Below are 24,210 nucleotides of genomic sequence, written 5' to 3'. Positions count from 1 at the left end.
TATAAAATGGTGCAAGCTGTGCAAGATTCTGAAAAAGAGTAGGGGTAAGCTGTAGGGAGGGACGGGTCACATACAATATGTACAACAACCAAGAGGGAATAATAAGAGTGGACGATCAAGAACGAAGTGCTCGTATTAAGAAGGGAGTAAGACAAGGCTGTAGCCTTTCGCCCCTACTCTTCAATCTGTACATCGAGGAAGCAATGATGGAAATAAAAGAAAGGTTCAGGAGTGGAATTAAATTACAAGGTGAAAGGATATCAATGATACGATTCGCTGATAACATTGCTATCCTGAGTGAAAGTGAAGAAGAATTAAATGATCTGTTGAACGGAATGAACAGTCTAATGAGTACACAGTATGGTTTGAGAGTAAATCGGAGAAAGACGAAGGTAATGAGAAGTAGTAGAAATGCGAACAGCGAGAAACTTAACATCAGGATTGATGGTCATGAAGTCAATAATGTTAAGGAATTCTGCTACCTAGGCAGTAAAATAACCAATGGCGGACGGAGCAAGGAGGACTTCAAAAGCAGACTCGCTATGGCAAAAAAGGCATTTCTGGCCAAGAGAAGTCTGCTAATATCAAATACCGGCCTTAATTTGAGGAAGAAATTTCTGAGGATGTACGTCTGGAGTACAGCATTGTATGGTAGTGAAACATGGACTGTGGGAAAACCGGAACAGAAGAGAATCGAAGCATTTGAGATGTGGTGCTATAGACGAATGTTGAAAATTAGGTGGACTGATAAGGTAAGGAATAAGGAGGTTCTACGCAGAATCGGAGAGGAAAGGGATATGTGGAAAACACTGATAAGGAGAAGGGACAGGATGATAGGACATCTGCTAAGACATGAGGGAATGATTTCCACGGTACTAGAGGGAGCTGTAGAGGGCAAAAACTGTAGAGGAAGACAGAGATTGGAATACGTCAAGCAAATAATTGAGGACGTAGGTTGCAAGTGCTACTCTGAGATGAAGGGGTTAGCACAGGAAAGGAATTCGTGGCGGGCCGCATCAAACCAATCAGTAGACTGATGACCAAAAAAAAAAAAAAAAGTTCTAGGGGACTGATGACCTCAGATGTTAAGTCCCATAGTGCTCAGAGCTATTTCAATTATTTTTTGTAAGCTCCTTTTGTAATGTTTGGTGTTGGAGTGGTAAATTGACTATTCTATTGATCACTGTGTTAAAACACATATATTTGCGATTTTGGGTGACAAGAACTTATATTAATTATGTTGTTGCGGGCCCAGGTAAATAAAATACAAAATCTACGAGTGTTTTCTTTTAGTTCCTTAAATTTGTTCGAAATTTGTATCATGGGTGACTTTTTTAAATAACACAGTCTCTCCGAACAAAATATTATTCATTCCTGGTTGTTCTATTGTTCTGCGGGTGATGTAGAGCTGGTTCGAGATGTTAATGGCACCGTTCACCATTGACGTAACTCATGTAGGTGCGCGGGGTAGCCACGTGGTCTTGGGTGCCTTGACACGGTCCGTTCAGCTCCCTCCGTCCGTGGTTCGAGTCCTCCCTCGAGCATGGGTGTGTGTGTTGACCATAGTGTAAGTAAGTTTAAGTTAGATTAAGTAGTGTGTGGGCTTATGGGCCGATGACCTCAGCAGTTTGGTCCCATAAGACCTGTCGTGTTTGGAGCACACAGTGCATGGCTTCCCAAGTCTCTGGTGTATGAAAGTGGGCTGTCCAAGCTGTCTACAGGGAATGGTACACCACTCGCAGCCGTAATCCATACGCAATAACAGTCGGCGTAAAAATATCCTAACGGAAAAGGATAGGAGACCAATGCACACCTTATCAATGAGAATCCGTTTCTAACCTGGCAGAAATTGTTGCTGTCAGTGGCACGTCCATCTCAACCACTCTCCCAGCGAATATTACGAAAGGGACTGCATGCTATAGAGATTTTAAGTAGAGTACTTCGCAAAAGGTCATTGCTGAAAGCGGTACACAAAGCTACACGCCTCCAGTGGGCCAAACAATACAGAAACTGAACACTGTACAGTGGCTAACTGGAGTCGTGCTGTGTAGTCGGACAACTCGTGATTTTGCCTTTTTTCAAGTGAGAAAACTCTCCGAGTGCCCAGAAGGCTCAATTACACGTTTAATCTACAATGTGTGTCGGCTTCAAGACAGGCCAGAGATTTTTTTTAATAGTATCATTCAAGTTACCATGTACATGAAGCAGCATGTTTATCTCAACATTGTCCGTGATCAGATGTTTTCTTCTAAAACATCGTGATGAGAATGCTGTGGAGATTTGTGATGGCCAGGGCGACAACAACAGTATTCTCAGAGTCGCGCGCAACCGTTCCTGGTTTGATGAACGCTGAGGCATCCTATCGACGTCGGCTGGCTCGGTAAATCCACGGAAAATGACAAAATATTTGGGACAGCAGTGAAACGTAGTAAACACCATCCCCGCAATTTAGAACCTCTACAAGACCTAATGGGCGGTGACGCGCCATCTAAACCCGCTGGGCAGAACAGGTAATTAGGATTGTGGAAAGGGCCAAATAAAGTCGGGGTCAGTTTCACCTTCTAATTGCAATTTATTGTAATTTAATAACACATTTACAACAAAAGCGGCATATAGCCGAACCTTTACCAAATGCAACTCTTTCATGGCTGAAGGCCTCCAAACAAGAAATCTTAAAAAGTCAAAAAGATAAAAATCCATTTAAAATAGCAATAAAATAATTAACAAACTTCTATCACAGCTCAGCTAGGTGGAAAGTCTCAAAGCAAGGTAGACAGAACAAACATATGGATGGCGCAATATGAACGGCTGAAGGCCACAATTAAGTCTCAAAATTTTAAAATATATTACCATAGACCTTCAAAGGCAGAAGGCCACAGTATTTAGAAACCAGAAATCTTAAAAATCAACAAGATGAAAATGCACGAAAAAGCAAATAAAAGAAAACATATCACAGCTAAGGGGAAAGCCACAAGGCAAGGCAGATAGAACAAACATATGCAAGGTGCAATACCAATGACTGAAGGCCACAATTAAGTTTGAAACTTTTAAAATATATTACCATAATTTTTTAAAGGTAGAAGACCGCAATGTTTAAGCTTGAAAGATAATTTTAAGAATAAGTTTGCAAGACTGAAAGCCCACAATTAATTTTGCAAAATATTTAAGAAAAAAAGAAGAAAATGACCATAAGCCTTAAATTTTAAGTAGCTGACAACAGATAAACACCTGTGGGAAAGACAATAAAGATAACGGCACTCAGAACCCTCCAGGGAGGTCGGTCTGCACTCGTTCACTTTGGTGAGACAGGTGGTGAGCCCAACTACACTTGATCCGTCGGAACCCAACCAGGGGACAGCGACGGACCGACCGACAAACGCCTTGCCGTGTTGGACAGCGACAACAGGTGAGGAAAAGACACTGCCTGAAATTACGTTAGTGGCCAGGGCAGGTAACTTGAACACTAACGGCAACAAGGCAGAAAATTCCGCTGGTACATTTGAATTTGAAATACGGTAATATAGTTAACTTCGCCCAAAAGAAAACTGCCCGAATTGTAGTCAACTAATGTAGTTAATTGCACCGCATGGCGGCTAAATTTCAGCAATAGAAACACTCGGTGTTGCTCACAGGGAAACCTCCCCACCGAAACGAACCACATAACATAAACGGACGTCGCTTGGGTACTTAAAACACCACTCAACGTAGACGTCCCGGGTCGGTGAGCCCACGAAGCTCGTAGCGATCGGACAGCTCCACACACGCTCCTACACTGCGCAGGGACCGGCAGCGGACCCAACCGAGTGCACCACACGGAGATCATACCTAGTCGGCACCAACCAACCGACTGTCTGCTGGTCCGTCAGCGACTGCTGCTCTGTCGCGTCTGCACTGCTGGTGTGTCTCCCACTCACTTCCAGACACACGTCGGCGGAAATAGCGGACCCAACCATGAAGAGGAAACACGCCCACTGGCTAAACGACATCCCTGCACCAGGGAAGGACCGGCCCAATTTCCACAAGATGGAAATTGAAGGGGCTCAGGAGCGCTCGGAGAACCAGTTACACGTCGCCCAATGAGACGACCGACCTCTCGGAGCCAGTACTCCGACAACATTTAAAATAATCGTCAACTACACGCACAACCTGACAAACACTTACACGAAGACCTGAACGATACAACGCCAACTAAGCACTCACGAAGAGAAATCGGGAGTCGATGCACACACACAGCCGACTCATGAACGATTGGCGAACCAAAACGCGTCGTCCGGTAGGACGACCGACCGACGATCCACCAAGACCGTGGCCCGGCTCAAGTGATGCGTGGCGGCAATGGTCGGACGAACCATGTCGAGGAAGGCCTCACTGCTGCTCCAACCCGACTGCGCTAGTACCGCATTGCAACTCCCCGACTGGGAGGGCCGAACTTGCGACCCGAACTTGCTTACGACAGACAACGACCGGGAAGTAATAGTAGTCCAGCAAAAGATACTACGAGAGGGGTGAACCGTGAATTTACTTTCAAAGCCTTTTCTTAAGAATTTACTTTATTTACTAGCGATTCATCAAGAACATTAACACATTTACTCACACTATGTAAGCGTGGAAGTAGTGGCCAGTGAAAACAAATTAAATTTCTTTCAACAAATGGAAATTTTATTCCTAAAAGTCCCTTCTTTTAAAACAGATTTACAATTATAATCAGAAAGCACCCTCAAAAATATCAAGTTCCAATTTTATTCAGAGGCAGAAAGAACAAATATGGACAGTATGAGCTTTCAGGGCTGAGAACCTTGCCTCTGCCTTTTGACACGCCCGTAGTCACGACCGCTCACAACAACCTCTGAAAGACTACACTGGTGCAAATCTGCAACACTAAAAATTTTTAACAATTCGCACAAGCACATAAACTATGCACCCCGTAAGAGGGATGGAAATGGTACAAAACACTAACATTAAAAAAGTTAACTTGCCACCGAAGGTGCAACTTAATTAAAAAAAAACAATAAAACCCTTACAGTGGAAGGGTGGCAACTTTATATACTAAAATGACCATTTAAATAAAATCCCGTGAAATGCAGTCTTACATAAAATATACAAACATGCTCTACATTACACATACACTCAGTCGCAAAAGTATTCGGACAATGGGAAGTTTCACAATGAGTACTCGAGAAACACTGACTATGAAAGCCAAACATATTTATTAGCCATATATATGCGTAACAACATTAATTGGAAAAAGTATTATTGTATTATTTCTCCCCAAAATATAAATAACAGAAAAATTAACAACAAAAATGAAACACCCTGCACACCCTGCTGCTACAAACGTATTCGGACACTGTCCAATAAATGTTCATAAGTTGTACGACGAAAATGTCAATATCTTGTGGGTCCACCTTTCATTTTCAATACCTCCTCCAATCTACTAGGCATATTTTCCACGAGTTTTTTCGTGAAATCTGGGCCTACATTTGCCCATTCTTGGCGCAGTTTCTCTTTCAAGGTCTCCTTCGTGTAGATGTTGTCCGCGCGGAGGGTCCGTTTCAGTTTATCCCACAAATGTTCGATTGGGTTTAGGTCTGGTGATTGGGGAGGGGGGTGCAATACTTTCGGGCAATTGAAGAGCAACCACATTTGTACAATATGCGCGGTATGCTTGGGATCATTATCCTGATAAAAATGAAAGTTGTTCGCAATACCTAGATGTCGTGCACTCTGCTTCAAATGTCCTCACAGTATATTCAAATACGCTACCTTGTTCATCGTATCATCAATGAAGACTAAATCACCCACACCATTGCCGAACATGTATCCCCACACTATGATGCTCCCACCTCCAAACTTTACTGTTGGTTTGAGGTTCCTGGGATTCAGCTCTTCATTCGTCTTTCGCCACGCGTTTGCCTTTCCGTCGCTTTACCATAATGTAAATTAACATTCGTCGCAAAATATCACCTGATTCCACCAAGCCTGATCGTATTCGGCGTATTCCCTCGCAAACTGCATGCTTTTCTTGTGGTTCACTGCATTTATGAATGGCTTTCGCCGTGCCACTCGACCATGGTACTGCGATCGTCGTAGTGCTCTCCGCACGGTTTCAGGATGAACTTTTACACGAAGGTCTCCCTCCACCTCACTTGCAATTCGTGTGGCAGATATTTCCGGATTATGTTGTACCTTTCGCACAATCACACGTTCATCTCTCTGTGAAAATTTCCGTGGCCGTCCTGTACTGCAAAGGAATTCTAATCAGTCTTCTTTCTCGAACCGTTTAATAATGTTGTGAACTGTACTTTTCTTCACGTTCACTATTGCGGCAATTTCTCTGCAGGTTTTCCCCTTCGTGTGATGATAAACGACAAGTTGCCTTTGCTTCAACGTAGAACACTTCCCTCTGCGTCCCACCGTCGATCTGCACAGGCTCGCGATACGTGTTTACTGATCATCGCTATCGTCTCGCAGAAATGTCGAACACACTACAGTCGCTTCACCCTCTCTGCGTCTCGGAATGAACTATTCTCTCACGTTGTTTGCCTTTGTCCGAATACTTATGTTGCGCCTTCCCATGCCGTTTCCAGGAAATATTACGTAACAGACACATGTCCAACAACAATTCTTCGTATTTGACGCGTGTTTCCCGTTACGACATCGTACCCAGAATCCCAAATACATAAAAAAGTGCAATTTCTGTATTTATTCATGCGGCAAACTTCAAAGTTATGCGCCGTTATCTGCTGTCCGAATACTTTTGCGACTGAGTGTATATCGCCTCTCAAGATGTAGGCAAGATAAACGCATACACTCCTGGAAATTGAAATAAGAACACCGTGAATTCATTGTCCCAGGAAGGGGAAACTTTATTGACACATTCCTGGGGTCAGATACATCACATCATCACACTGACAGAACCACAGGCACATAGACACAGGCAACAGAGCATGCACAATGTCGGCACTAGTACAGTGTAAATCCACCTTTCGCAGCAATGCAGGCTGCTATTCTCCCATGGAGACGATCGTAGAGATGCTGGATGTAGTCCTGTGGAACGGCTTGCCATGCCATTTCCACCTGGCGCCTCAGTTGGACCAGCGTTCCTGCTGGACGTGCAGACCGCGTGAGACGACGCTTCATCCGGTCCCAAACATGCTCAGTGGGGGACAGATCCGGAGATCTGGCCAGGGTAGTTGACTTACACCTTCTAGAGCACGTTGGGTGGTTGGGTGGCACGGGATACATGCGGACGTGCATTGTCCTGTTGGAACAGCAAGTTCCCTTGCCGGTCTAGGAATGGTAGAACGATGGGTTCGATGACGGTTTGGATGTACCGTGCACTATCGACGATCACCAGAGGTGTACGGCCAGTGTAGGAGATCGCTCCCCACACCATGATGGCGGGTGTTGGCCCTGTGTGCCTCGATCGTATGCAGTCCTGATTGTGGCGCTCACCTGCACGGCGCCAAACACGCATACGACTATCATTGGCACCAAGGCAGAAGCGACTCTCATCGCTGAAAACGACACGTCTCCATTCGTCCCTCCATTCACACCTGTCGCGACACCACTGGAGGCGGGCTGCACGATGTTGGGGCGTGAGCGGAAAACGGCCTAACGGTGTGCGGGACCGTAGCGCAGCTTCATGGAGGCGGTTGCGAATGGTCCTCGCCGATACCCCAGGAGCAACAGTGTCCCTAATTTGCTGGGAAGTGGAGGTGCGGTCCCCTACGGCACTGCGTAGGATCCTATGGTCTTGGCGTGCATCCGTGCGTCGCTGCGGTCCGGTCCCAGGTCGACGGGCACGTGCACCTTCCGCCGACCACTGGCGACAACATCGATGTACTGTGGAGACCTCACGCCCCACGTGTTGAGCAATTCGGCGGTACGTCCACCCGGCCTCCCGCATGCCCACTATACGCCCTCGATCAAAGTCCGTCAACTGCACATACGGTTCACGTCCACGCTGTCGGGCATGCTACCAGTGTTAAAGACTACGATGGAGCTCCGTATGCCACGGCAAACTGGCTGACACTGACGGCGGCGGTGCACAAATGCTGCGCAGCTAGCGCCATTCGACGGCCAACACCGCGGTTCCTGGTGTGTCCGCTGTGCCGTGCGTGTGATCATTGCTTGTACAGCTCTCTCGCAGTGTCCGGAGCAAGTATGGTGGGTCTGACACACCGGTGTCAATGTGTTCTTTTTTCCATTTCCAGGAGCGTATTTCAGGAATTCGGCCGTTACACTTCAAGTAATAAATTCGTTAACACCGAATCCGACAAACATGACAGAGGCAGCTATTAACGTAAGGCAGACCGGCAGACACTAGCTACCTAACAAATGCGGACGAGAGACAGACGAGCAAGCGGGTGGCGAGCGACTGACCAAGAAAACAGGTAGAATTTAACAAGTTAATGAAACAACATATCACGAATCACTTAACTTCTAATAAACTGCGACGTCTGGCGAAGACCTGGCGCAGCATCCCCAAAACGCTCTCTCGAACTGCCCGCTGCCAGCCGCTTCAACGGACGCAGGAAGGCGCGCCGATTTCCCGTCTCACGGCGTCGCAGCTCGCACCGGTCAGAACGATGTCGTCGGTTGCTCTCGTGTCGGCCGCGAAGCCACTACCCCTCGCTATACGGCGGGGCCCACTGGACTAACGTGGCGACCTCACATGCGCCGACGCTCAAAGCGGACAAGTCATATTGTGTCCCAGTGGTAACGGACAAGTCATATTGTGTCCCAGTGGTCGACCGAACAACCCATCGATCTAACCGCAAATGACCATTGCCTGAACAAACTCGAGCAGACTGGCGGCCTAACACATACTAGCACCACAATCTAACATAACAGTCGCGACGTTTCGCCTCTATCTTGTTGCCTACTGCGCCAGCAGCGCCCCAAGCGGCCGGTAGGTTGAACTGTGAGTTCGGTGCGATCGTGATAGCGAATACTGATTGTTTATTTTGATTTATACAATGGTTTTTACCATCGGGAGCGTTTGTAGCGCAATAAATTGCAGCAACAACAGGAAGAAGACACCACAGCTGTCTTTTTTTAGGTTTCCTAAGGATCCTGGGAGGTACATACCATGTTACTGAACTGTATCGTCAGCATTCACTTGCAAACTATATGTGTATAAATGATGAATGTTTCGTTTTTGGAGCAGAAAATGGCTAGTTAATAGCAGACGAGGAGTTCTTATGAAGAAACACCCAGTTTACCTGTATAATAATATTAGGTTTTGTTCACTACATTACGAACAAAAGCAGTTCATGAACGCAGACAATAACATACTCGTTTGGAATGCATTACCCACTCTGTTTGACATTCCAAATAAGCCCCCTCAACTGGCGATGAAAAACAAGAAACTGCCACAAAGATTCGACAGTCAATCTAAAGCTGTAAAACAGTCCTGTGACGCAGAAGCAGCCAGTTTGACTCTCCATATATCTGTGCCAGATTCGTGTGAATCATCAACACAGACCTGCTTTGATGATGAAGTGGTTAAATTAAGTGCAGCTGTTCGTGTCTTACAAAAGGGTGTGAAGTGTCAGAATGTGCAGAAGCGAAACTATTACGGAACAAGGAAAGTGCCTACAGGCAGATTGTTTGAAAATTATTCAAATATTTGGTTTTTCGTGGAATGTAATCAGCTCAGTATAATGTTTTCAGCATATGTCTCCCACTATTTGAATTGTCCCACTTAGAATAATATAAAGATGAAGGTCGTACTTGTGGCAACAGGCGACAATGACAAACACAGTAAGCCTACAGAACGATAAACGAGCTGTCGGTCGCTTTTGCATGTAGAGGTACATGTCTGTGCTTCTTACATGTGAATCTGCGTGTTTACATTCTTTTGATATCAACGTGGTAAGCTGCAATCCTGTCCAATCTCACAAGTGTTTCTTCACGAATGTGTTGTCGCTTGCCACTCTGTTCTTGGTTTTTGTCCATACTTGCGCATATTTTAGAATCATTTTTAGAAACGTATATGCCTTCTGATACTACACAAACCCTTGGAGACAAGAAAATAACTCGAATAATTCTAAATTACGTAGGAAATGGGTGCAAACAAACATTATGCTTACGACGCGTCACGTCTGACGTTCACGTTACCTGCCGCTTGGAGCGCTACTGTCGCTCCATCTGTCAAACGGCAACTTTTACAGCAGTGAGTGTCGCAACTGTTATGTTAGACTGTGCTAGCACTCCGGACGACAGACAGACACTGACTGCCACACACTGACCCGGCTGACCAACTGACTAGACTAGCCGCCTAGCCAGCTCATAGCGTCCCTTAATTGCACGTGAACGGGCTACCTTTCCCCTTTCCCACCAGAGGGAGATAGCAAAGCTGCGATTGCCACAGCAGCGTCACCGCCAGAAGCGGAGGGCGACTGCTTTACACTACGCGCTGCGGCGCGCTCTACAAAACAGCCAATTTTACCACGGTTCAAGGGCATATATCGATAAGAGCTCCTAACACCGCTCACGGTGAGGCAGAGCAACAACTCAGTGACTGTAGTAATTTAAATTAACGTAGTGAGGTAGAAATACGTTAAAAACAGGGTGTAAAATACATGATGGCCGGAACACCAGCCACGCACGGCTCAGGTGGCTTCAGCATGACTTTATGAAACTTGTGGACTCTTTCTCGCCGAAGGTGGGTCATTATCACGGCTAGAGGCGGATTACAAGATGTTAACTTGACGCTTTCTGGAAGGGACAAATTTTTTGTCCAGTGTGCTCATCTTTTGCAAAGAACTCTTCGACATTTTCGAATTCTCGGGGTAGTTAAGCTGATAATATGCTCAATCTAGTAATATACTTATACTCCTGGAAATGGAAAAAAGAACACATTGGCACCGGTGTGTCAGACCCACCATACTTGCTCCGGACACTGCGAGAGGGCTGTACAAGCAATGATCACACGCACGGCACAGCGGACACACCAGGAACCGCGGTGTTGGCGGTCGAATGGCGCCAGCTGCGCAGCATTTGTGCACCACCGCCGTCAGTGTCAGCCAGTTTGCCGTGGCATACGGAGCTCCATCGCAGTCTTTAACACTGGTAGCATGCCGCGACAGCGTGGACGTGAACCGTATGTGCAGCTGACGGACTTTGAGCGAGGGCGTATAGTGGGCATGCGGGAGGCCGGGTGGACGTACCGCCGAGTTGCTCCACACGTGGGGCGTGAGATCTCCACAGTACATCGATGTTGTCGCCAGTGGTCGGCGGAAGGTGCACGTGCCCGTCGACCTGGGACCGGACCGCAGTGACGCACGGATGCACGCCAAGACCGTAGGATCCTACGCAGTGCCATAGGGGACCGCACCGCCACTTCCCAGCAAATTAGGGACACTGTTGCTCCTGGGGTATCGGCGAGGACCATTCGCAACCGTCTCCATGAAGCTGGGCTACGGTCCCGCACACCGTTAGGCCGTCTTCCGCTCACGCCCCAACATCGTGCAGCCCGCCTCCAGTGGTGTCGCGACAGGTGTGAATGGAAGGACGAATGGAGACGTGTCGTTTTCAGCGATGACATTCGCTTCTGCCTTGGTGGCAATGATGGTAGTATGCGTGTTTGGCGCCGTGCAGGTGAGCGCCACAATCAGGACTGCATACGACCGAGGCACACAGGGCCAACACCCGGCATCATGGTGTGGGGAGCGATCTCCTACACTGGCCGTACACCTCTGGTGATCGTCGAGGGGACACTGAATAGTGCACAGTACATCCAAACCGTCATCGAACCCATCGTTCTACCATTCCTAGACCGGCAAGGGAACTTGCTGTTCCAACAGGACAATGCACGTCCGCATGTATCCCGTGCCACCCAATGTGCTCTAGAAGGTGTAAGTGAACTACCCTGGCCAGCAAGATCTCCGGATCTGTCCCCCATTGAGCATGTTTGGGACTGGATGAAGTGTCGTCTCACGCGGTCTGCACGTCCAGCACGAACGCTGGTCCAACTGAGGCGCCAGGTGGAAATGGCATGGCAAGCCGTTCCACAGGACTACATCCAGCATCTCTACGATCGTCTCCATGGGAGAATAGCAGCCTGCATTGCTGCGAAAGGTGGATATACACTGTACTAGTGCCGACATTGTGCATGCTCTGTTGCCTGTGTCTATGTGCCTGTGGTTCTGTCAGTGTGATGATGTGATGTATCTGACCCCAGGAATGTGTCAATAAAGTTTTCCCTTCCTGGGACAATGAATTCACGGTGTTCTTATTTCAATTTCCAGGAGTGTATTTCAGATTTTTAGTGAAATCAAAACCCGAGATTACTGCTTCACTGGAGGCTTTTTAACTACGGGATAGATGCTTCTATTGTACTGTTTTCCATCTGTTATAAGTGAAAAGCGCCATCAACGCAGTGTAAATTAAGGACGCCAAGAGCGTATGTTATGGACAGTGCTAGATGAGCAGTACTCGACACTAACAGTGCCTACTACGAACGCTGTGCGCCATTTTACCATTGTGACAGTACTGATGATAACCGTGCTTTCGGCTTTATAGTAATTTCATTGTTGCTAATTAAGTCAACTCCGTGTAATGCCTTTGGTTTTTCGGTTCAGCTGCCACGACGGTAATCAGTGTCTAACGGAGACACATTTATAAAAAATTTGTACTCCCATCCGCTCTACCTGTTTATCAGTTGACGGCTAATTTGCACCACAACGCTAAGTTCAATTTCACAGGTCGCTGCGCAGAATGCTTTGGTCATACAAGGCAGGCAGCTACATTTAGACTAGAGAGGACCGTGTAAATGTCTCTCGTTTGAAGTTTCCTCTTGGCGTTTGTGCCCGATTTCAAGCGGAATTCTATTGTTCGACATTGCCTTAAGCGCAGGAGAGTATAACTTAGTGCTTTGTGTTCGCGTGATACAAGCACTTCATTCGAATTTCTATAAAGAGAAGTGCTCTGTTTCCGTTTTATTCCTGTTTTATGCCGTTTCAGCTCTTCGCCGAGAGCAGAATAAAAATAATATCTTAAATTATAAAAATTAATTATGTTTCGGTTATGTAAATGCACGCTATAGCTGCAGTTTTCATTTCATGCTAAATGTAATGATATCAACATAACTTTAATTTTCATTTTCAGTTAAATGATGAAATTTCCGCATGACATATAAACTATCCTTTGTTAATATTCTGTGTCTTATGTTTTTTATATATCTTCTGCATGGAGGTAAAGAAAGAAGCGAGGTGGCACTAGAGAGTTACGCTGTCCTTGTTTTGAAGCCATAGTGCCTGCTGCCATTTTAAGTAGCCCGAAACATTAGCAGACTACTGTTTAAGATTGCTTCTTGTTAATTATTTCTGTCGTGTGCGCGCAACTGCTTTTTTAAATACTGAAAATTATAGAGCATACATGAACAACACAGTGCCATGAAGGCAATTTCGAGCGTTTTTCTGCTCTTGAACGCGTATTTGCTCTAGTAATATGACACATTCTTTCTCGTTAACGTAACTTCTTTTTTGCTGCTTTGTTTCGGATAACCAGAAACAGAAGGAAGAGATGTGAAACGCGTGTTTCCGTAATCTATTTAATTCTTCTTTCACTGTACGTGTATCGATAGAAAATGAAGCTGGAACCGATGCTTGTTTGCTTGCTGGTATTGGTACCGCCTCATGTTCGTTACATTTTCAGCTTTCAACTCATATGCACAACATTTTTAGTGTTCGCATTTACAAAAATCGTACTTCGTGTGCTTTGCTAGCCCATAAACGTGTGCAGTGAGGAAAGGAGCAAGGCATGCTATCGTATCTTGTGGTTGTCAGAAAAGTAATGATTATTGAAATGTCAAAGAAACAGAACTACATAGAGGTATACCTCCATGCAGAATAGATTTCTTGCATTGTTAGATTGTCAGTGCATTAGTCTCACTGTAGTGCAGTTATATTATCACTCTGAAATCTTACCTATGAAGCGTCATTCAGTGTGGCCAATAATAGCAACTTACAGGGTAAAAAAGATATAATTTTTAAACATCTTCCAGCATTGTGAAATGCTATAAGTGCGATTTAGGGCGTGGTCTCAGTCGCTTAAGGCCTCTTAAAATGGATATTTTTCTTCAACGTACATGTGAGTAGCATTTTAGTAATGGTAGACTAACCTGTGAAAGGGTGGGGGCACGTCAGAGTGTTGTCACGGAGAAGTATCAGCGCAGTGAATGTAATGTTTAGGGCTAGTTAAGATGGCGGACATCTGTTTGAAGTTTGTGACGTAATGACACCTCTCCGTTTTTTTACCTCCATGATCTTCTGTAACTGCGTGAGTAATATCTATGTGAGTCGCATACCTGGCTCGCATATCATTTTCTCTGTGGTTGCGATATTCACTTGTCACCTGATGATGACCTACGAAGCCGCAAGCTATTCGTGATAGATATCGCAGTCTTCCTTCATCTATCGTCGTAGAATCTTCCTATGATACAGCGTGGCTGACGCCTTATGTTATCCATTTCGGGGACACTGACATCCAGCAATATTTCTGGCACAATAGATGAGCGGACGTCAGTTATTCAGCGCAGTCTGGAGTTTCATCGACTTCAAGGGGTTTGATTTTAAGGATTTTGTTTGGTAGGTCAGGCAACACTGGGAAAATCTGAAGAAAATTACTTTCCGTTCATGCATGTGAATAGATGAAATAATAGTCCGCTAATTATGACACACTAACATTAACAGAATTTTCGACTACTGCTTGATAAAACACAACACTAAATAAGAAACAGATTCTTGTCGCTACTCAGATGTACCATTGTGACCCTCAATGTAATTTCTAGCCAGTTATGTTCTGGCGGTCCCGGCGGAGGTTCGAGTCCTCCCTCGGGCGTGTGTGTGTGTGTTTGTCCTTAGGATAATTTAGGTTAAGTAGTGTGTAAGCTTAGGGACTGATGACCTTAGCAGTTAAGTCCCATAAGATTTCACACGCATTTGAACATTATGTTATGGCTACTGTCGTCCTATCTGGACTCATGCCACGATTGAGGAATTGTGGACTTGTGCTTTTTGCTTACCCGACGAATCGCTGATCGTGGTATTAATTAATAGACAAGAAATTTCGGTCTTGCTGACGTTGCAATTTTAATATCACGATTTAACATATCTAACCTGATGATGTCGCATCTAACCGACGAAACACGCCGTTAAAAAATATTTACTAGAGCAGCCAATCGGCTTATTATTCAAGAAGATTTTCTGTGGTCACATAACCATGGAGGTATAATGAAGGGTGTTGTCATGAAGCAACAAACATAAAGCCGACGTCCTTCATGTTAATATCGTCGAACATTAGATTCTGGTGGAAGTTTTTTGATACAAAATGCCAACTTACATTATTTACAGGTGTCCTAGTCCTCCTGGTTACAAATAAAGTGTACTAGAATGATATTACTTAGGTAAGTGGACTCCCTCAAGCGATATTTTCTTTTATGTGAGTGAATTTCAGTTGTGCTAGTTACTTTCACTGTAGTCGTCCATTAGCATGGGTAAAACATTATCCACAATGTTGCTGTTCATTTTACGTCAGATTACCTTCTATAAAGTGCGTATCTAAAATACTGCAGTAAACGTTGACATTCCATGGGCGCTGATATTCCACTTGCCTTACCCAATGGAGATTTTCCACTGGCCAATAATGCATATTATATCGATTCACTTGACCACCATCCGTAAAATTTGATTCATCGGAGAAAAGCATCTGTGAAAAAAAATTATCATTGACTATCAGTTGTTCCTGATGCAATTGCAGAAATTCAGTCGATTGTGAAAATCGTCATCATGCAGTTCTTGATGCAGCGATAAATGAAATTGATGCCATTTGTGTGCCTGTAGTATGCGCAGAAAACTTCTCTACGAAATTCCTGAATCTTGCACAATTTGCTGAGAACTAATATGAGGATTCGCAGCAACCGCAGCCAAAACATTCACTGTTTTATTTTCGTTTGTCTCAGGCCGTGGTCGGGTTCTTTCTCTAGGTTGAACAGCTTCCGTTTCAGTAAACAAGAGTACAATACTGCGAAACATCTTTGCAGACGGAACATTTCTATATGGTATCAGAGTAGAATGCCTGTGACGAGCTTTGTCAACATTTCTATGAGGCCCAAAGTAGGCGGCAATGATATCGACCCTCTCTGGAATTGTTAACATCGTGGAATAATCGCGACGAGACGTGTACACTCCGAATCATTGAAGAAACATGCACAGTCTGACAGTAGACTGAGCGCATGATTACGGACTGTGCTAAATTCGTTTGTGGGAGGTCTTTTGTCTAGAGGCTGGCGGCCAGAGGGAAACATCCGACGCTGCGGCACTGTGCCGTTCACCGCAGAAGGGTAACGGCGCGGAAGTCGCTTTTGGACGTTTCCTCTTCAGTCTGGCCGGGACGCTGTGTGTGCTGTGACGGTGGGCAGCGCTCGCGCGACGCAGACACACGAATTCCGAGAGGCGGGGAGGAAAGGCGAATGCGACGATTGCAGAGGATAGTAGCTGGCGGCAACAAGGCGCAGCATTACATGAGAAGTAGTGGTTTACTTATTTATTGTCTCAGATGGTAGCGAGATAATACATTTATTCATCAACTTAACTAAGGGCAAAATACACTGCTGACCATTAGGTCGCTGTTTGTCAGTTCAGTACAAGTTTTGAAACTGATTTCAAACTAGGATCCGGATGAGATAGAATTTAAACTTTCAACAGAGGTCGCGAATGTTTCGCGGCAAGAATGGTCGCTCTTAAGCCTCCGTATCAGCTCGATTCACTTTAAATTTTTACCTTCACGTGAGATACTGGGTGTTCAAAAAGTCTCTCCGCAGTGCCGTATGATTGTTCTCCTGCCTGGGTTACTTCCCTTCAAGTGGACTCTCCCAACAGTCCTCTGTTTCGTTTATCACAGCCAGCGTCAGTAGTAGCGTTGGTGCGTTTCGTTGCGTGTTGACGTCAATGTTTACGTTTAGTTCCTTTGTTCGTTTGTTTCGTTTTTGTCACCATTAAAATGCTAAGCATTGAAGAACGTGTGTTTTTAGTCGAAGCTGGCGGTAAATACACAGTTTCAGTTCGTCAACATTTAATTCAGTTTTCCCGGAGACAACAATCCCACATCGCGATACTGTGCGAGATTTTTTAAACAAATTTCGAAGTACGGCTTCAGTGACAGATGCACCGAGAAATAGTCGTCCTAGCGTTTTGTCTGAGGATAAACTACTCGATATTTCCGATGAAATGCCCATGAGTTCGAACAAGTCAGTAAGAAAACTCGCCCGGGAAATCGATGTTAATGTCAGAACGGCCCACACAGCTGTAAGAAAAACATTATAGCTTTTCCCATACAAAGTGGCAGTCGTGCGAGAACTGAAAAATACTGATCATGGTAAGAGACTGCATTATTGTCAATGATTCAAAAATTTCGCTCAACAAAATGGACGGGATATTCTTAATGAAACGTTTTTCACTGATGAGGCGTGGTTTCATTTATCCGGCTACATGAACTCGCAAAATTCTCGTATGTGGAGTACTCCAAATCCATTGTGTATTCATGAGGAACCACTTCATTCTGTGAAAATAGGAGTTTGAATTGCAGTTTCTAGAGGTCGGATTGTGGGTCCCATATTTTTCAACGAAACAATAAACGCACAACGATACTGCAGTGATATTCTGTACCCATTCATAGGAGAATTTGTGTTAAGTGAAATACTGAACGGTTATTTTCAACAAGATGGGGCAACCACGCATACAGCACGCGTTGCAATGTCACTGCTTACTGACGTTTTTGGTGATCGCATAATTTCACAGGGGTTTTGGCCTCCACGATCGCCTGACCTAACGTCACCTGACTTTTTCTTCTGGGGTACAGCGAAAGCAACTGTCTATAAAAACAGTTCAAAATCCATCGATGAATTGAAAACTGCAACATCCAGTTTCACTTCTTCTGTTACAGAAGAAATGTTACAGCTTGTGTTTGGAAACATGATTAGACGAATTGAATTGTGTATTAAACAACAGGGCACACTTTCAACATTTAATGTGAAAATTTGCATGTAAAAATGAATATTCAGTAAATTAATGATTTGTATTTCACTCAGTCTCATTTCGGTATATTCACTGCGGCGTTCGGCGCGCGGAGTGACTTTCTGAACACACCGTATATACGTAAGAGGAAGCAATATATTGGCTGACTTACGAGAAGAGAAACTGAAATAAACCTGAAATTTATTAGATGCGTGTGTTTTAGTCTCATCAAAATGTCTGAAATCGATTCAAAAGTTTCACACACACAGGACGAAAAATCAGGACACAATTATTCACATAAAAAGACTTTTTGATAAATTCCGTTCCTTAAACGAACAACAAAGTATGAAACAATTTCTTCTAGCCTCATGCAGATTCTTAACCCCATACAGATACTGGAGAAAGGTTTCATGGCTATCTACACTCCTGGAAATTGAAATAAGAACACCGTGAATTCATTGTCCCAGGAAGGGGAAACTTTATTGACACATTCCTGGGGTCAGATACATCACATGATCATACTGACAGAACCACAGGCACATAGACACAGGCAACAGAGCATGCACAATGTCGGCACTAGTACAGTGTATATCCACCTTTCGCAGCAATGCAGGCTGCTATTCTCCCATGGAGACGATCGTAGAGATGCTGGATGTAGTCCTGTGGAACGGCTTGCCATGCCATTTCCACCTGGCGCCTCAGTTGGACCAGCGTTCGTGCTGGACGTGCAGACCGCGTGAGACGACACTTCATCCAGTCCCAAACATGCTCAATGGGGGACAGATCCGGAGATCTTGCTGGCCAGGGTAGTTCACTTACACCTTCTAGAGCACGTTGGGTGGCACGGGATACATGCGGACGTGCATTGTCCTGTTCGAACAGCAAGTTCCCTTGCCGGTCTAGGAATGGTAGAACGATGGGTTCGATGACGGTTTGGATGTACCATGCACTATTCAGTGTCCCCTCGACGATCACCAGAGGTGTACGGCCAGTGTAGGAGATCGCTCCCCACACCATGATGCCGGGTGTTGGCCCTGTGTGCCTCGGTCGTATGCAGTCCTGATTGTGGCGCTCACCTGCACGGCGCCAAACACGCATACGACCATCATTGCCACCAAGGCAGAAGCGACTGTCATCGCTGAAGACGACACGTCTCCATTCGTCCCTCCATTCACGCCTGTCGCGACACCACTGGAGGCGGGCTGCACGATGTTGGGGCGTGAGCGGAAGACGGCCTAACGGTGTGCGGGACCGTAGCCCAGCTTCATGGAGACGGTTGCGAATGGTCCTCGCCGATACCCCAGGAGCAACAGTGTCCCTAATTTGCTGGGAAGTGGCGGTGCGGTCCCCTACGGCACTGCGTAGGATCCTACAGTCTTGGCGTGCATCCGTGCGTCGCTGCGGTCCGGTCCCAGGTCGACGGGCACGTGCACCTTCCGCCGACCACTGGCGACAACATCGATGTACTGTGGAGACCTCACGCCCCACGTGTTGAGCAATTCGGCGGTACGTCCACCCGGCCTCCCGCATGTCCACTATACGCCCTCGCTCAAAGTCCGTCAACTGCACATACGGTTCACGTCCACGCTGTCGCGGCATGCTACCAGTGTTAAAGACTGCGATGGAGCTCCGTATGCCACGGCAAACTGGCTGACACTGACGGCGGCGGTGCACAAATGCTGCGCAGCTAGCGCCATTTGACGGCCAACACCGCGGTTCCTGGTGTGTCCGCTGTGCCGTGCGTGTGATCATTGCTTCTACAGCCCTCTCGCAGTGTCCGGAGCAAGTATGGTGGGTCTGACACACCGGTGTCAATATGTTCTTTTTTCCATTTCCAGGAGTGTATATAGGGTCAGGAATCTGTACGGGGCAACCAGAAATCATTTTATACTTTTCAGTTCGCTTCAAAATAGTGTTATATTAAGAAGTTTATATGTAAAGAATTTTCATAACTTCACTTTGTCGACAATCGGCGTGGCCACTGTGACTGCGGACCTTTGGTGCAGAGCCGGATGGAGGGTCTGAATCAGAGGCTCAGACGGTTTTGCGACCGTATTGGCTGCAGATTCCTTGACTTGCGCCATAGGGTGGTGGGGTTTCGGGTTCCGCTGAATAGGTCAGGAGTTCACTACACTCAGCTGGCGGCTACACGGGTAGCGGAGGCTGTGTGGCGTGGACTGGGCGGTTTTTTAAGTTAGAAGGCCTCGGGAAAGTGCGGGATGGGCTGCAATGTCAAAGGGTGCTTGGCAATTACAGGACGTGCTTGGATCAAGGAACAGTCGGAATTATAGTTGTAAATTGTTGTAGTTGCGCTGGAAAAGTCCCTGAGCTTCAAGCGCTAATAGAAAGCACAGAAGCTGATATCGTTGTAGGTACAGAAAGCTGGCTAAAGCCTGAAATAAGTTCTGCAGAAATTTTTACGAAGTCTCAGACGGTGTTCAGGAAAGATAGATTAGGCAGAATTGGTGGTGGAGTGTTTGTGTCTGTCAGTAGTGGTTTATCTTGTAGTGAACTCGAAGCAGATACTCCGTGCGAATTGATATGGGTGGAGGTTATACTTAACAGCCGAATTAAGTTAATAATTGGTTCCTTCTACCTACCCCCAGACTCCGATGATACAGTTGCGGAACAGTTCAGAGAAAGTTTGAGTCTCGTAACAAATAAATACTGCACTCATACGGTTATAGTTGGTGGGGACTTCAACCTACTCTCGGTATGTTGGCAAAAATACTTGTTCAAAACCGGTGGTAGGCAGAAAACGTCTTCCGAGATTGTCCTAAACGCTTTCTCCGAAAATTATTTTGAGCAGTTAGTCCACGAACCCACGCGAATTGTAAATGGTTGCGAAAACACACTTGACCTCTTAGCCACAAACAATCAAGAGCTGATAGAGAGCATCATGACTGATACAGGGATTAGTGATCACAAGGTCGTTGTAGCTAGGCTCAATACCATTTCTTCCAAATCCATGAGAAACAAACGCAAAATAATTTTATTTAAAAAAGCGGATAAAGTGTCACTAGAAGCCTTCCTAAAAGACAATTTCCATTCCTTCCGAACTGACTATGCGAATGTAGACGAGATGTGGCTCAAATTCAAAGATATAGTAGCAACAGCAATTGAGATATTCATACCTCATAAATTGGTAAGAGATGGAACGGATCCCCCGTGGTACACAAAACAAGTCCGAACGCTGTTGCAGAGGCAACGGAAAAAGCATGCAAAGTTCAGAAGAACGCGAAATCCCGACGATGGGCTAAAATTTACAGACGCGCGAAATTTGGCACGTATTTCGATGCGAGATGCCTTTAATAGGTTCCACAACGAAACATTGTCTCGAAATTTGGTAGAAAATCCGAAGAAATTCTGGTCGTATGTAAAGTACACAAGCGGCAAGACGCAGTCAATACCTTCGCTGCGCAGTGCCGATGGTACTGTTATCGACGACTGTGCCGCTAAAGCGGAGTTATTGAACGCAGTTTTCCGAAATTCCTTCACCAGGGAAGACGAATGGAATATTCCAGAATTTGAAACACGAACATCTGCTAGCATGAGTTTCTTAGAAGTAGATACTTTAGGGGTTGCGAAGCAACTCAAATCGCTTGATACGGGCTAGTCTTCAGGTCCAGATTGTATACCGATTAGGTTCCTTTCAGATTACGCTGATACTATAGCTCCCTACTTAGCACTCATATACAACCGCTCGCTCACCGATAGATCCGTACCTACAGATTGGAAAATTGCGCAGGTCGCACCAGTGTTCAAGAAGGGTAGTAGGAGTAATCCATTTAACTACAGACCTATATCATTGACGTCGGTTAGCAGTAGGGTTTTGGAGCATATACTGTGTTCACACATTATGAATCATTTCGAAGGGAACGATCTATTGATACGTAATCAGCTTGGTTTCAGAAAACATCGTTCTTGTGCAACGCAGCTAGCTCTTTATGCGCACGAAGTAATGGCCGCTATCGACAGGGTATCTCATGTTGATTCCGTATTTCTAGATTTCCGGACAGCTTTTGACACCGTTCCTCACAAGCGACTTCTTATCAAGCTGCGGAGCTATGGGGTATCGTCTCAGTTGTGCGACTGGATTCGCGATTTCCTGTCAGGAAGGTCGCAGTTCGTAGTAATAGACGGCAAATCATCGAGTAAAACTGAAGTGATATCAGGTGTTCCCCAGGGAAGCGTCCTGGGACCTCTGGTGTTCCTGATCTATATAAATGACCTGGGTGACAATCTGAGCAGTTCTCTTAGATTGTTTGCAGATGATGCTGTAATTTACCGTCTAGTAAGGTCATCCGAAGACCAGTATCAGTTGCAAAGCGATTTAGAAAAGATTGCTGTAGGGTGTCTCAGGTGGCAGTTGACGCTAAATAACGAAAAGTGTGAGATGAGCCACTTGAGTTCCAAAAGAAATCCGTTGGAATTCGATTACTCGATAGATAGTACAATTCTCGAGGCTGTCAATTCAACTAAGTACCTGGGTGTTAAAATTACGAACAACTTCAGTTGGAAGGACCACATAGATAATATTGTCGGGAAGGCGAGCCAAAGGTTGCGTTTCATTGGCAGGACACTTAGAAGATGCAACAAGTCCACTAAAGAGACAGCTTACACTACACTCGTTCGTCCTCTGTTAGAATATTGCTGCGCGGTGTGGGATCCTTACCAGGTGGGATTGACGGAGGACATCGAAAGGGTGCAAAAAAGGGCAGCTCGTTTTGTATTATCACGTAATAGGGGAGAGAGTGTGGCAGATATGATACACGAGTTGGGATTGAAGTCATTACAGTATAGACGTTTTTCGTCGTGGCGAGACCTTTTTACGAAATTTCAGTCACCAACTTTCTCTTCCGAATGCGAAAATATTTTGTTGAGCCGAGCCTACATAGGTAGGAATGATCATCAAAATAAAATAAGAGAAATCAGAGCTCGAACAGAAAGGTTTAGGTGTTCGTTTTTCCCGCTAGCTGTTCGGGAGTGGAATAGTAGAGAGATAGTATGATTGTGGTTCGATGAACCCTCTGCCAAGCACTTAAATGTGAATTGCAGAGTAGTCATGTAGATGTAGATGTAGATGTAGACAACAGTGTACAACGCGCTCAAAAATGGCTCTGAGCACTATGGGTGGTCATCAGTCCTCTAGAACTTAGAGAACTACTTAAACCTAACTAACCTAAGGACATCGCACACATCCATGCCTTAGGCAGGATTTGAACCTGCGACCGTAGCGGTCGCGCGGTTCCAGACTGTAGCGCCTAGACCCGCTCGGCCACCCGGGCCAGCTACAACGTGCTGCTGATAGATCTGCAGGAGCAGGGGTGCTGCTCTCAACAAACTGTATCCAGGCACGCTTACACATAAATATTTCAACTTCTGAAACAACTACAAATGTGTAGGTGTCCAAAACACTGGCTTATTCAGTAACACCAATACTCAACTTCCATGATACTAATGATTATACTTATATTCGTTTGGCAAATTTTCCTTTTTTTTCATAACGCGTTTCGTATTACCTCATGATTAGATTGATGGCATAAGAATTCAGCGTAGAACAAAGCTGAGGAATGCACACTCGGCAGCACAAAAACTTGGCCACCCATTAATTCCAGTTTGTAGGCTGCACCTGACTGTATACAACCAACATAGCGTAGCTGTGTCGCAGGTCCTCTAAATCCTGACTACACACTATGGGTACCACAAGAGACCACTAGAGAACACTGCTCATTATCGCAGTCAGTCCAGATGTAAACCAATACCATCATATAGCAAAGATTAGAACACACGTTATTAGAGATGAGACAGTCCTTAACGCTTGTAAATTAAACTTCATTACAGTAAAAGACGCTCATTAAATGAGCTGTTATTCGTTATCCGAATTTGAGCCCTCCGTTAACTAAACAAGAACTCGACTAGACATAAAGAGACGTAAAATATCGAAGTGTTCGTCAATACCCGTTCACAAGATCAAATGTCCAAACCTGGAAATAAATGTCGATACGTTTAGCACTGCACCAGGAACACCAAGAAGCTTATATTGCCCCTGAGAAGTAACCACGAAAGGTATGTAGTAAGTGCAACGCGCAAGCGTGAAACGCCATGAAGTAAAAGTGTGTTGATACATAGATATTAGAGTCTAGTACCTATTGGAATTATCAGATATAAAATACTTTCCCCAATA

Source organism: Schistocerca gregaria, chromosome 8 (assembly GCF_023897955.1).
Source record: "Schistocerca gregaria isolate iqSchGreg1 chromosome 8, iqSchGreg1.2, whole genome shotgun sequence".
In the NCBI taxonomy this organism is placed as follows: domain Eukaryota; kingdom Metazoa; phylum Arthropoda; class Insecta; order Orthoptera; family Acrididae; genus Schistocerca; species Schistocerca gregaria.
Note: the sequence above shows the minus strand (reverse complement) of the source record.